We start from the raw sequence: 15,915 nt of genomic DNA, 5'->3' as shown, positions 1-15,915 counted from the left end.
ATCAGGTGGCCAAAGTATTGGAGCTTCAGCTTCAGCATCAGTCCTTCCAGTTAGCTGAGATCCACACAGTCAAAGGCTTTAGCTTGGTCAATGAAGCAGAAGTAGATGTTTTTTTTCTGGAAATCTCTTGCTTTTTTGATGATACAACAGATGTTGGCAATTTGATCTCTGATTCCTCTGCCTTTTCTAAATCCAGCTTGTACATTTCGAAGTTTTCAGTTTTTGTATTGTTGAAACGTAACTTGAAGGATATTGAGCATAGTCTTGCTAGCATGTGAAATGAGTGCAGTTGTATGGTAATTTGAACATTCTTTGTCATTGCCTTTCTTTGGGATTGGAGTGAAAACTGACCTTTTCTAGTCCATTGCCGTGTTTTCAAATTTGCTGGCATACTGAGTGCAGCACTTTAATAGCATCATCTTTTAGGATTGGAAATAGCTTAGCTGAAATTCCATCACCTCCACTAGCTTTTTCTTAGTGATGCTTCCTAAGGCCCACTTGACTTCACACTCCAGGATATCTGGCTCTAGGTAAGTGACAACATCATTGTGGTTATCCAGATCATGAGACCTGTTTTGTACAGTACTTCTGTGTACTCTTGCCATCTCTTCTTAATTTCTTCCCCTTCTGTTAGGTTCTTACTATTTCTATCCTTTATTGGCCCATCTTCGCATGAAATCTTCCCTTAGGATATCCAATTTTCTTAAAGAGATTTCTAGTCTTTTCCATTCTATTGTTTTCTTCTATTTTTTGCATTGTTCTCTTAAGTAGTCTGAGACTACCTAAGAGATTAGCACACTTATCTCTCTGCTATTTCTTTGGAATTCTGCATTCAGCTGAGTATATCTTTCCCTTTCTCCTTTGCCTTTCACTTCTCTTCCTTTCTCAGCTATTTGTAAGGCCTCCTCAGACAACAATTTTGACTTCATGCATTTCTTTCTCTTGGGGCTGGTTTTGGTCACTGTCTCCTGCATAATGTTACAAATCTCCATCCATAGTTCTTCATGCACTTTATCCATCAGATTTAATTCCTTGTATCTATTTGTCACTTCCACTGTATAATCATAAGGGATTTGGTTTACATAATATATGAATGGCCTAGTGGTTTTTCCTACTTTATTCAATTTAAGTCTGAATTTTGCAATAAGGAGTTCATGATCTGAGCCACAGTCAGTACCCAGTCTTGTTTTTGCTGACTGTATAGAGCATCTCCATCTTCAGCTACAAAGAATATAATCAATCTGATTCCAGTATTCACCATCTGGTGATGTCCATGTATCAGTTCGTCTCTTGTGATGTTGGAAGATGGTGTTTGCTATGACTAGTGTGTTTTCTTGGCAAAACTCTGTTAGCCTTTGCCCTGCTTCATTTTGTTCTCCAAGGCCAATATGTCTATTACTCCAGATATCTCTTGACTTCTACTTTTGCATTTCAATCCCCTATGATGAAAAGGACATCTTTTTTTTGGTGTTAGTTCTAGAGAGTCTTTGTGTTCTTCATACAGCCGTTCAACTTTAGCTTCTTTGGCATTAGTGGTTGGAGCATAGACTTGGATTACTGTGTTATTGAATGGTTTACCTTGAAAATGAACCGAGAATATTCTGTCACTTATGAGACTGCCCCCAGGTACTACGTTTGGACCTTTTGTTAACTATGAGGGCTACTCTATTTCTTCTAAGGGATTCTTTCCCAAAGAAGTATTTAATGGTTATCTGAATTAAATTCACCCATCCCCATCCATTTTTAGTTCACTGATTCCTAAACGGTGGATGTTCATTCTTGCCATTTCCTTTTTAACCACATCAAATTTACCGTGATTCATGGCTCTAACATTACAGATTCCCATGAAATATTGTTCTTTATTGCATCAGGCTTTACTTTCACTGCCAGACACATCCACAACTGGGCGTCGTTTCTGCTAAGGCTCAGCATCTTCATTCTTTGTTGCACTATTTCTCTGTTCTTCCCCAGTAGCATATTGGACACCTACTGACCTGTAGGGCTCATCTCTCAGTGTCATATCGTTTTGCTTTTTCATACTGTTCATGAGATTCTCATGGCAAGAGCACTGAAGTGGTTTGTCATTCCCTTCTCCAGCAGACCATGTTTTGTCAGACCTCTCCACCGTGACCCATCTGTCTTGGGTGGTCTTACATGCCGTGTTTTCATTAATTCTACTATGTAACTACTTACCCACTTACCTATCACATCTTGTAGTAAGATTTTCTATGTTTTTTCCCTTAATAGCTCTATATCTTCCTGAGAGGGAAAGCATCCATAGCCAACTAAACTGTTGTGTATTAATGGACTGGTTGAGTAGTTGCTCAGTGGTCACCTCTTCCTCTCTTTTAAATACATTTGCAGCAAAGTTTTATACTGAGCAGAACATGAGGTACTGGTCATCAGTGCCAGAGTAGGACTCCGGCTAGATGGAAAACAGCAAAGACCATCACATACTAGCCACCAGGAGTTAAACTCTCTTGCATCTTTGGTATCAAAAATATCAGCAAGAAAAAAAAAAGTCACCAAAGAAAACTCAAGACAGGGAGTATTAGTATTAGTCAGACACAGAAGAGACAGGGTAAGATCAACTTCAATGGCTGTGTAAATCCCTCATGACTAGCAGGTGTCCCTGGCAGCAGTCACAGAGCAACTGGCCTATGTGCAACACTCCCCATGTCCCAGCAAAAGGACTTTGACCCTTCCTCTGTCAAGTCTGGAACACTAAAAACTGGGATATGACTGAAGTGCACTGACATACATGCTTCAGCAGAGCAAAGGAACACTATTGAGCATGAAACCAGAAAAGATATTTCTTGAATAAGCTGACAAGCCCCATTGTATAGGCTGTTCATTGCTTGGTAAGGAAATGTTCCATGCCCAGAGTCCATTGTTACTGGATGGGTTGAATGAAGGTCAACAGACTGTACACAGGAGAGTGTCATTCCCAATATTTTAAATTACATTTCAGCCAATAAAACCATGCAACAACACATTAATAAGAAATAAAAAAAACAAATTTATTACCAAGAGAAGCAAAAAATATATTTTATATGATAAATTGGGAGAATTCAGATGTCTGCTTATATCTCTTTTAAATATATATTTTTAATCATGTAAAAAAGCTTAACAATTTAGCATACATAAAATTCAAACTCTGATTTAGAAGAGAAGTGAATCAATTTTCAGAAACATGTTGCCTTGCTAAAGGGTCTTAACAAATTTTAACATCTTCTTTTACATCTTTTTCATGTATGTAATCCCCATCAATATCACTGAACTCCCATTGATTTCAATATGGACAATTTAATTGAAACTTCTGCATGCCCAACTCCTAGTAACATAAACTGAAGAAAAAATTAATTAGTTTCAGTGGGAGTTACATGAATGTACAGATGGAAGATTGGAGCCAAAGTTATGTTTCACATGTTTTTCACAGTTTTGATGGCCTCCCAAATTAGAATCAAGCTCTTATAAAATAAGAAAGTTAGGATACCTGTTTCTACTGTGTATAGGTTAGGAGTGAGATGAGAGGTTGTCTTAACTCTTTGTAGCCTCAAACCATGTTTGTTTTTTAAATACACCCTGAGAAGTAGTGTATAGTATATGAAGACTGATCTTACTCCTTAAGAGAATATCTGGGTAAGATATCTTTGTTAGATAAAAGATTTTCTCATGTTTATTTTCTGAGGATGTTGTAAGTGAAGCAAATGCTTTATTTAAAATAGACTCATGCTTAAACCATGAACTATAAAACTAAACTGAATTGATATATTTTAATATGCTTTATTTTATTAAGCAAATTACTATTTATCTTTACTTTTTTCTTTAAGATATAAACTGTGTTCATTTTAAAATTATAAAAATTTGCACTGATAATTCCAAGTGTCCTTTTTGAGATTCAGCAAAATATAATTTTTTTGTAAGAGTCATTATTTTTGTCATGAGTAAGATGGCTAAATACAGGCAAAACGAAAAGAAAATTTCGAACATGAAAATCTTTATAATATAGTTTATAAGGGCAAAGGCCTTGAGGAAATTTAAGTCAACACATAATATCTTCATTTTTTAAAAGAAAAGTAATGAATACTATTAATTATTCCTTTGAACTTTGGTAATACTTGCTTTAGACTATACTTTAAAATGCACAATAATCTTAGATTTAAATATATGGAGAAAACTGTTTGGATATAAAATACTATCCTATATAAAACCAGTATGTAACCTTATTAATATGCAATTCTAAGCATATTTGCAAAAAAAAAAAAAAAGATGCTTTTCTTGGTTGATGACTAGGAACCAAGTCATTTGTAAAATAGAGAAGGCATAACATTATTTCTGAGACTACTTTAATTAAAAGTAAGGGTATTATTAAGAATGAATAAGATTTTAAAGCACTTAAATACTGAAGTGGAAAATGATAAAGTGGCAACATAACAGAGAGAGTAAAATTATCTTCTGATGGGTAGATCATAATTGGATGTATATATTCAAATGAATAACGATAGGTGATGTTTTGCCTTTAACCTTTCATATTAGGTATTGAAACCACTTATTTTTCCCAATACTAATATTTATTTTCTAAAAAATAAAAGTATTATTTTCTGAAATCTGTGTTGAGAATTTTTTGTTTTCATGATATATATATGCACATTTATATAATATGCATATAATATATATGCATCCTGCATATTTATTTTCCTATAAAAACCAACATCTGTAATAGAGTTTATCTCTAATGTACTATGGGCTTCCCGAGTGGCTCAGTTGGTAAAGAATCTGCCTGCAATGCTGGAGAAATGGGTTCTGTCCCTGGGTTGGGAAGATTCCCTGGAGAAGGGCATGGCAACTCACTCCAATATTCTTGCCTGGAGAATCCCCATGGACAGAAGAGCCTGGTGGGCTACACTCCATGGAGTCACTAAGAGTCAGGCATGACTGAGTGACTAAGCACTCATAATGTACTATAGGGAAAGTTTAATAATTGTTCTAAAACTTTCTTCCAGCTACCTTTACTCTTCTAGTTTGTCACATCAATTCTACTTGCTGCAAATCCGTGTACACTTATGGTTTCTAGCTACTAATGCCTGAGAAAACCACCTTTCTTAGAAATCAAGAGTCAGAACCAAATGTGTTGAGCTTGAGTTAAAAAATTTATGCTGTAACTTTTAGTACATTAATCTCCAGCCAGCACACCTGAAACCTAAAACTATCTTCACATCCCAAATAAAAGTCTGTTAGCAGAAGACAAATAATTCCCTGGAGGATACAATTTCTTCAGAAGATGGAGTTTGTCTTAAATACACGCTGATAATTCAAAGAAACTGTAACACATCTGCTTAGTTCTTTCCAAAGTAACTAATTACAAGCAGAAGTTAGAGTAGAACATTTTGTGAAATGGTGGAAAACAGACCCATAATTCACAATTTCAGAGCACGTAAGTTGAGTTCATATCGTCTACTCACAGTTTTCACAAACTCAACCAATAAATGAAATAATTTATGAAACAATTTATTACTGTCTTTGTTTTGGAGTTTTAAAACAGTGAAAGAAAAGGAATGGAGTTTCTTATACAGAATTTAATCTTGAACTGCTGTATAAATATAGGTTGGGGGTAGATGAAATTCACATGCAAAAAGCCAAATGTCTGGCCAGAGAATAAAGAGTAAAAATGAGTCAAATGCAAAGTTTATTATGGAAGTCATTGTAAGGCAAAGAGAACTCCTCCCAGAGTCTGGCTCAGTACGTGACAATTTCTTGAGAGAGGGAAGTATATTTTTTCCTTTGAGTTTTATGAGATAGTATATAAAAATATTAAAAGGCTGGTGTGTTGTTTCCTTCAATAATATTGCTCATAGACTTGATTGTTGCTGAGGACCTACCACTGACTCTCAAGAAAGAGTAAGATCAAGCCCTTATCTCCTTGGGACCAGAAGTCTTCATCTCAATATTTTTTTACTAGGAGATCATAAGCTTATGTGCTTTGGCCTGGCCCTTTACCTCTGAACTAGTTGTGGAAATCTTTTACTACCTGTAATCTTTGGCCATGATGCATTTTTACACACCAGTCACACTGGCTTAGGTTCACTTAAGGATCTGGTAAAATACTTCTGCACTAATGTTTTGTTTTGTTTAGTTTTGAATGATAAAGTCAATATTCAAACACACGTTAGAGTTAAAATATAAATCCTATAAACGTAGGATAAATTTTCCTGAATTGCAGTCTGATATGCAATATTTCCCATGATACCTAGGACTCAACTAGTAGGCTGCCAATTGGAACATTTAATGAGGATTGCAAACGGCAGAATTTGTGGTATTTCTATCATTTAGTACTGTCATATCGGGTAGTGAGTCTGAATTTTTGGAAGTGTCTCTTGAGACTACCTAAATGCTAGAACCTTGGAAGGAGATGATATGGAGAATTTTATTCAGATTGAATCACATTAAGACTCTGATTTATTTCTGGACCGACTATGGTCCTAGATTCCTGAAATGCTGAAACTGGAAAATCTATCCAGTATCATTTAAATTGGCCATTTGCAAGTTTGGCTGAGTATTAGAATCATTTGGAGAAATTTTCCTTAGAGATCCTGGGGATAAGATACAGACCTAAATGTCTATTATCTGGTATCATTGCATTAAAACCATTCTCAGAGTCAGAGGCTTAGTAGCATCAAATTATTGCATTATATAATTGTGTTGATGGGCTGAGGCTTAGCTTGGTGCTTTTTTTGTTTGTTTGTTTGTTTCCTCCAAACCCTTCCCCCACCCCCCCATGCTAGTCTTACTTACAGTTTTTCTTTGCCAGCATTTAACTGGGAGATGGAACTGGGCTGTTTGAATGGCTTCTGTAGGAGTGAGACCCAGAGTTTTGTATGCTATTTTAAAAGACACTTTTTATAAGTGATCTTCATTCACTGCAATAAGTGAAACCAGTAGGGAAATGAGAATGTGTATCCAGACAGATTCATTGACACAAATGTGTCATCAGAGCTGGTTAATGATATGCCAGCCTAGACTTAGATCTTTGTAAACTGGGGGCATAGCCTTGTTTATCACATTGATAGCTTTCCCTGAACAATGTTGGATTCCTGATCTCTGAAGATTTAGCTTTGGGACCAAAGACCAGGCTCGAACACTCAGGGCTCTTGTGTGGGAGAAGTTTTATTACAGTGAAAAGGCACAGAGGAAGCTTCTGACATAGATGTCAGAAGTGGGTGGAGAGTGCCACACTCGCTAGTTTTAGCAAGGGAGCTATGAGTTCAGTTCAGTTCAGTCGCCCAGTTGTGTCCGACGTTTTGGGACACCATGAATTGCGGCACCCAAGGCCTCCCTGTCCATAACCAACACCCGGAGTTCACTCAGACTCATGTCCATCGAGTCGGTGATGCCATCAAGCCATCTCATCCTCTGTCGTCCCCTTCTCCTCCTGCCTTCAATCCCTCCCAGCATCAGAGTCTTTTCCAATGAGTGAACACTTCGCATCAATTGGCCAAAGTACTGGAGTTTCAGCTTAAGTATCAGTCCTTCCAAAGAACACCCAGGACTGATCTCCTTTAGGATGGACTGGTTGGATCTCCTTGCAGTCCAAGGGACTCTCAAGAGTCTTCTCCAACACCACAGTTCAAAAGCATCAATTCTTCAGTGCTCAGCTTTTTCAAAGTCCAACTCTCACATCCATGCATGACCACTGGAAAAGCCATAGCCTTGACTAGATGGACCTTTGTTGGCAAAGTAATGTCTCTGCTTTTGAACATGCTATCTAGGTTGGTCATAACTTTCCTTCCAAGGAGTAAGCGTCTTTTAATTTCATGCCTGCAGTCACCATCTGCAGTGATTTTGGAGCCAAAAAAAATAGTCTGACACTATTTCCAGTTTCCCATCTATTTCCCATGAAGGGATGGGACCAGATGCCATGATCTTCGTTTTCTGAATGTTGAGCATTGAGCCAACTTTTTCACTCTCCTCTTTCACTTTTATCAAAAGGCTTTTTAGTTCCTCTTCACTTTCTGCCATAAGGGTGGTGTCATCTGCATATCTGAGGTTATTGATATTTCTCCAGGCCATCTTGATTCCAATTTGTGCTTCTTCCAGCCCAGTGTTTCTCATGATATACTCTGCATATAAGTTAAATAAGCAGGGTGACAATATACAGCCTTGACGAACTCCTTTTCCTATTTGGAACCAGTCTGTTGTTGCATGTCCAGTTCTAACTGTTGCTTCCTGACCTGCATACAGATTTCTCAGGAGGCAGGTCAGGTGGTCTGGTATTCCCATCTCTTTCAGAATTTTCCAGTTTATTGTATTCCACACAGTCAAAGGCTTTGGCATTGTCAATAAAACAGAAATAGATGTTTTTATGGAACTCTCTTGCTTTTTCCATGATCCAGCGGATGTTGGCAATTTGATCTCTGGTTTCTTTGCCTTTTCTAAAACCAGCTTGAACATCTGGAAGTTCATAGTTCATGTATTGCTGAAGCCTGTCTTGGAGAATTTTGAGCATTACTTTACTAGTGTGTGAGATGAGTGCAATTGTGTGGGTAGTTTGAGCATTCTTTGGCATTACCTTTCTTAGGGACTGGAATGAAAACTGACCTTTTCCAGTCCTGTGGCCACTGATGAGCTTTCCAAATTTGCTGGCATATTGAGTGCAGCACTTTCACAGCACCATCTTTTAGGATTTGAAATAGCTCAGCTGGAATTCCATCACCTCCAATAGCTTTGTTCATAGTGATGCTTTCTAAGGCCCACTTGACTTCACATTCCAGGATGTCTGGCTCTGGGTAAGTGATTACACCATCGTGATTATCTTGGTCGTGAAGATCTTTTTTTGTACAGTTCTTCTGTGTATATTTGCCACCCCTTCTTAATATCTTCTGCTTGTATTAGGTCCATACCATTTCTGTCCTTTATGGAGCCCATCTGTGCATGAAATGTTCCTTGGTATCTTTAGTTTTCTTGAAGAAATCTCTAGACTTCCCCATTCTGTTGTTTTTCTTCTATTTCTTTGCATTGATCTCTGAGGAAGGTTTTCGTATATCTACTTGCTTTTCTTTTGAACTCTGCATTCAAATGCTTATATGTTTCCTTCTCCTTTGCTTTTCGCTTCTCTTACTTTTTTAAATTGGTTATTACAATATATCAAAAGAATGTCTCAAGGTTGTAATGATTTTACCAGACCCACTCCCACAATTTACATATTAAGATAACAGGATTAGAATTTAACAATAGAAAAATTTTACCAGAACCACTCCCATAATTTACATTTTAAGATACCAGGATTAGTCAGAAGGTTTTCAAGAAGGAAAGACTGTCCTTAAGCAGGATACATTGTTATTATAAAATCTTTCAGTTCAGTTCAGTGGCTCAGTCATGTCCAACTCTTTGCCACCCCGGGAACTGCAGCATGCCAGGCTTCCCTGTACATCACCAACTCCCGGAATTTACTCAAACTCAGTCCACTGAGTTGGTGATGCCATCCAGCCATCTTATCCTCTGCCGTCCCCTTCTCTTCCTTCCTTCAATCTTGCCCAGCATCAGGGTCTTTTCAAATGAGTCAGTTCTTCACATCAGGTGGCCAAACAATTGGAGTTTCAGCTTCAACATCAGTCCTTCCAATGTATATTCAAGACTGATTTCCTTTAGGATGAACTGGTTGCATCTCCTTGCAGTCCAAGAGACTCAAGAATCTTCTCCAGCACCACAGTTCAAAAGCATCAATTCTTCAGCACTCAGCTTTCTCTACAGTCCAAATCTAACATCCATACATGACTACTGGAACAACCATAGCCTTGACTAGATGGACCTTTGTTGGCAAAGTAATGTCTCTGCTTTTTAATATACTGTCTAGGTTGGTCATAACTTTTCTTCCAAGGAGTAAGCGTCTTTTAATTTCATTGCTGCAATCACCATCTGCTGTGGGTTTGGAGCCCCCCAAAATAAAGTCTGCCACTGTTTCCACTGTTTCTCCATCTATTTGCCATGAAGTGATGGGACTGGATGCCATGATCTTAGTTTTCTAAATATTGAGCTTTAAGCCAACATTTTCACTCTCCTCTTTCACTTTCATCAACAGACTCTAGCTCTTAACTCTAGTTCTTCTTCACTTTCTGTAATAAAGGTAGTGCTATATGCATATCTGAGGTTATTGATATTTCTCCCGGCAATCTTGATTCCAGCTTGTGCTTCCTCCAGCTCACCACTTTTCATGAGGTACTTTCCATATAAGTTAAATAAGCAGGGTGACAATATACAGCCTTGAAGTACTCCTTTTCCTATTTGGAACCAGTCTGTTATTCCATGTCCAGTTCTAACTGTTGCTTCCTGATCTGTATACAGGTTTCTCAAGAGGCAGGTCAGGTGGTCTGGTATTCCCATCTCTTTAAGAAATTTCCCCAGTTTGTGGTGATCCACACAGTCAAAAGTTTTGGCATAGTCAATAAAACAGAAATAGATAATTTCTGGAACTCTCTTGCTTTTTTGATGATCCAATGGATATTGGCAATTTGATATCTGGTTCCTCTGCCTTTTCTAAAACCTGCTTGAATATCTGAAAGTTCATGGTTCACAAATTGTTGAAGCCTGGCTTAGAGAATTTTGAACATTACTTTACTAGCATATGAGATGAGTGCAATTGTGCAGTAATTTGAGCATTCTTTGGTATTGCCTTTCTTTGGGATTGGAATGAAAAATGACCTTTTCAGTCCCAATCCTTAGTACAGAGTTTAAGCTGAGTTGTTTTGTTGTGTAACCATCAATTATGAGCTTAAATTAAAAAAAAAAAAATTTTTTTTATGTGACTAAGACTAAGGAATGTAGGGAAAAAAAAAAAGAAAAAAGTATGTTTGTCCTTTCCTCCTCCTTGATAATTTCAGACTCCTCTCTCTTCCTCTGGGACCCTAGACTCCTTATCACCCTACCTAGAAATTGATTCTCTCATCCCCCCTCCTCCCCCAATCCTGCTTTTAGGATAATTATGAAAGGGGTGTCATTTTCATTCCATAACTGCTTCCTGTGTTGAGGGCTGTTGTCCCTAAATTGTTGAGGCAGCATATTCTCCTAACCCTCATTTGGAGGCTCTGTGATCCAGGGGCCCCAAGTAATATTTGGAGGAGGCTGTGGCACTCGTAGGAGCCTGGATAGCCACTTGTAACTTAAAAGCTTTCAGATGGTTAGAAATAAATCCAGTTACAGAGTTACAGTTGCAGGGAGCAAACAGTAAAAACAGAATAATTAGAATTATTATGATTAAGATAGCTTTCTACCATAGGGAGCTAGTTAACATTTCCCAAAGTAAGGTGACTGAGGCTTCAGGAGAATGCATAACCTGAATCATCTTGATCATGTATATGGTAATGCGAATAACATTAGTACTCATATCTGGTATATATGTACAACACTGGTTATGAATGGCACAAGTTCCTCCTTGTATGGCTGTTAGAATATCTAAGGCCAATCTGTTTTGTAAAATCATCTTTCTAATTTGTATTTGTTCAGCATTAAGGGCCAAAATAGCTTTTCTGAGAATCTTGTAAAGCCTGTTGAGTAAAGTTAGTCAGAACATCAACTCATAGTGTAACATCTGTAGTTCCCTTAAAGGGAACTAGTATTGCAGCCAGATAACCATACCAGTGAAAAAACAGACCTTGCCAGTAAGTTCTAAGGTGTGGCATATTAGCAGGCTTCTCTGGAAGCTCTGAAAATATGAAGCCATGAGTAAAAGCTAGACCTAGGGTGCATTTCCTTATCCAGCCAGGGGAAAGCCACACCCATAGGTAGGATCCAGATATCCAGTAGGTCCCATTTGTAGCAAACCATCATGACTGAGGGACCCAGTCCCAATGAGTTTCTGGCCAGGCAAAAGGAGGACCTGAACTAGGTTTGGAAACCACAGGAATGATTACATTTCATATTTCTTGAGACAAGATCCCAATTGTTCCCAATCATTATAATTTGAATTTACCTCTACAACATGTTCAGATGTAACCACAGCATAACCTACTTTCCACTTCTCATCTTGAACAAAAGAATTGCCATCTGTAAATATATCCGTGTCAGAATTGTCTAATGGGGTATCCATTAGATCTTCCCAAGCTGCATAGTTAAAAGTTAGGAATTGGGAACAATTGTGATTGATGTTTCATCTTCCTTTTCAGGAAGTAAAGTGGCAGGATTTAAGTTTCCACAAACTTTAAGCTTAGTTATTGGTCCTTCTAACAACAGTGACTGATACTTAAGAAGCTGACTGTCTGCCATCCAAATATTAACTTTAGAGTTTAAGATTCCATTCACATGATGAGGTCAGTATAGTAAGATTTCTACCACTAATACATGTGAGAGCTTTGGGTGCAAATAAAGCAATTATGACAATTACTCTCAGCCAATGTGGCCACCACATCTAATTTTATGCTCAGGAATCCTATAGGTTGCTGGTGAGGCCCTCAGAGTTGTGTCAAACCCCTATTTATGACAAATCGAACTCTGATCCTGTGGGCAAGCTTAAACAGGAGCTTGCAGGAGAACAGTTTGAAGAACCTTAAAAGCCTTTTCAGACTCAGGGAACAAACCAGTTTGTTGGTTTGGGCCTGATGAATTTCAGTTATAAGTTTATATAAAGACTAGGCAAGTTTCCCATTGAATGGACTGACTCATTGGAAAAGACCCTGATGCTGGGAAAGATTGAAGGCAGGAGGAGAAGGGGGCGACAGAGGATGAGATAGTTGGATGGCATCAATGACTCGATGGACATGGGTTTGGGTAGACTCCAGGTGTTGGTGAAGGACAGGGAAGCCTGGCATGCTGCAGTTCATGGGGTTGCAGAGTTGCCAGTGACTGAGCGACTGAACTGAACTGAAGTTCCCCATAACTCGAAATCCAAATTCATCAGTAGCCTGTGATTCTCCAAAATCCTCTCAATTGTCTTAAAGTCATAGGTAGGGAATGATTCAATATAGGTTTAATTCTCTAGGGGCCTATGGCCCTAGTCCCTTCTGATATGATTAGGTCCAGATATTTAACAGACTGTTGATAAAGCTGAGCATTTTCCCTTAATGCCTTATAACTTCAGCCAGCCAAAAAGCTTAGGAAGACATCTAAGGCTTGTGAGCAAGCTTCCTCTGTCTCAGCACAGAACAGAACATCATCTAGGTACTATAGCACCACTGCCTTGGAGCTATTAAAGTTTTGTAAATCCCAGGACAAACTTTGCTAAATAGGTGGCGGCTGTCACCAAAGCCCTGGGGCAAAACTGTCCAGGTTAACTGAGAAGCTGGCTGAGTAGGGTCTTCAAAGGCAAATAGAAATTGACTTTCCTCCACCAATGGTACAGAATAGAAGGCATCTTTTAAATCAATTACTGAGAAATATTTGGCCCATGCAGGAATTTCAGACAACAAAGTATAAGGATTAGGTACCCTGGGGTATAAAGGAACCACAACCTCATTTATTATTTGTAAATCTTGATCTAGTCTCCATTTATCATTTGACTTTTTCACAACCCAAATAGGAGTGTTGCCTGGACTATTACAGGGAATTAATAGCCCCTGTTGCTTTAACTTTTCAATGATGGATTTTAACCCTTCCTTAGCACAGAGGCTAGAGCTCTGAGTGTTCTTACCTTGTCTTGAAGATCCCAGATGATAGCTTATGGTGAATGATGTCAGATTCGTGATCTCCAAAGAAGATTTAGCTTCAGGACCAGGGACCAGACTTGATCAAAGAGCTTTTGTATAGCAGAGCTTTATTAAAGTATAAAAAGGAACAGAGAAAGCTTCTGACATAGACATTAGAAGGGGGACAGAGAGTGCCCCTCTTGCTAGTCTTAGCAATTTCAGTTCAGCACATTCACTCAGTTGTGTCTGACTCTTTGCGACCCCATGAACCGCAGCATGCCAGGCCTCCCTGTCCATCACCAACTCCCGGAGTTCACTCAGACTCATGTCCATTGAGTCAGTGATGCCATCCAACCATCTCCTCCTCTGTCGTCCCCTTCTCCTCCCACCTTCAATCTTTCCCAGCATCAGGGTCTTTTCAAATGAGTCAGCTTTTCGCATGAGGTGGCCAAAGTACTGAAGTTTCAGCTTCAACATCAGTCCCTCCAATGAACACTCAGGACTGACCTCATTTAGGATGGACTGGTTGGATCTCCTTGCAGTCCAAGGGACTCTCAAGAGTCTTCTCCAACACCACAGTTCAAAAGCATCAATTCTTTGATGCTCAGCTTTCTTTATAGTTCAACTCTCACATCCATACATGACCACTGGAACAACCATAGCCTTGACTAGAAGGATCTTTGTTGGCAAAGTAATGTCTCTGCTTTTGAATATGCTGTCTAGGTTGATTATAAATTTCCTTCCAAGGAGTAAGCGTTTTTTAATTTCATGGCTGCAGTCACCATCTGCTGTGATTTTGGAGCCCCAAAACAAAGTCAGCCACTGTTTCCACTGTTTCCCCATCTATTTGCTATGAAGTGATGTGACCAGATGCCATGATCTTTGTTTTCTGAATGTTGAGTTTTAAGCCAACATTTTCACTCTCCTCTTTCACTTTCATCAAGAGGCTTTTTATTTCCTCTTCACTTTCTGCCATAAGGGTGGTGTCATCTGCATATCTGAGGTTATTGATATTTCTCCCTGCAATCTTGATTCCAGCTTGTGCTTCCTCCAGCCCAGTGTTTCTCATGATGTACTCTGCATATAAGTTAAATAATCAGGGTGACAATACACAGCCTTGATGTACTCCTTTTCCTATTTGGAACCAGTCTTAGCAAGGGAGTTATATATTTTTTAATTGGTTATTACAGTAAATAAAAAAGAATGTCTCAAGATTGTAATGGCCCATAATAAACATTTTAAGATAACAGGATTAGTCAGAAGGTTCTTAAGAAGGAGAAACATGTCTCAAGAAGGATACATTGCTGTTATATAATCCTTAGTACAGAGTTTAAGCTGAGTTGTTTTGTTGTGTAATCGTCAGTTCTAGGCTTAAGAAAAAAAAATCATTTTGTCCGTTTCTCCTCCTTGAGGACACCAGATCCATATCTCCACCTTGAGAGCCCCAACCCCCTTTCTTCTGCTGGGAGACCCTGGACTTCTTATCAACCTGCCTAGGAATTGACTCTCTCAACATCATTCCAAACTTTGATGCTGCATATAGAATAAGGAGGGTTTAATATACAAGTAGTGCCACAGGACGATGTACTGATATGTGATATTTTTAAATCTATTGCAAAATTATTGATTTTTGTAGATGGAAAGCAAATTTATAAGTTTGAAATAATGTACATGTTGTGTGTTTACATGTGTTTGTGTATATCTAGCTGAAGAGCCAGAAAATGCTTTAATTCTTTGGTTATAAATCAATGCTAAGTTCTAGTCTACTGGCCTTGATTGAGATTCTAGTTTCTTCATGATTCCTTCTTTAACAATCATTTAAAGTCACAGGTTTATATTCTCATTTGTATCTTTTTCAGGATTAAGGAAGAAAAGAGTTTTAAGACCTATAACATTAGAAAGACTTCCAAAATCTCAGTGTCCCCATCCAATAACCAAGCTTAGCAAGAGGATATGTTTTTCAACCAATGACAAAGGCCCACTCATAGAGTCCTATTGATGTCTAAGCAATGCCATTTTCACAGGAAGATGTGAAGTGAGATTTTACTTTGTCTTTATGGAAAATTGCACCAATATCCTCACAGGTGCAGGCACCATTTGCTTTCTTCTTCCAAATTCCAGAACACAATCATCAGTATCTAAGCTACTAAAAGTAAATTCAACAATCTAGTTTAATTACTTCTTACAAATTTTCCTTACAGACAAGATAAAGACTAGATCTATATCTCCAGTTTATCTTCAAGCTATACCTTAAAAGACAAGAGAAAAATAAACACACAATAAGAATCAGTAATATATAGGC

Source organism: Bos indicus, chromosome 5 (assembly GCF_029378745.1).
Source record: "Bos indicus isolate NIAB-ARS_2022 breed Sahiwal x Tharparkar chromosome 5, NIAB-ARS_B.indTharparkar_mat_pri_1.0, whole genome shotgun sequence".
Taxonomy (NCBI): domain Eukaryota; kingdom Metazoa; phylum Chordata; class Mammalia; order Artiodactyla; family Bovidae; genus Bos; species Bos indicus.
The sequence above is the reverse complement of the archived record's forward strand: the minus strand, read 5'-3'. Positions refer to the sequence as shown.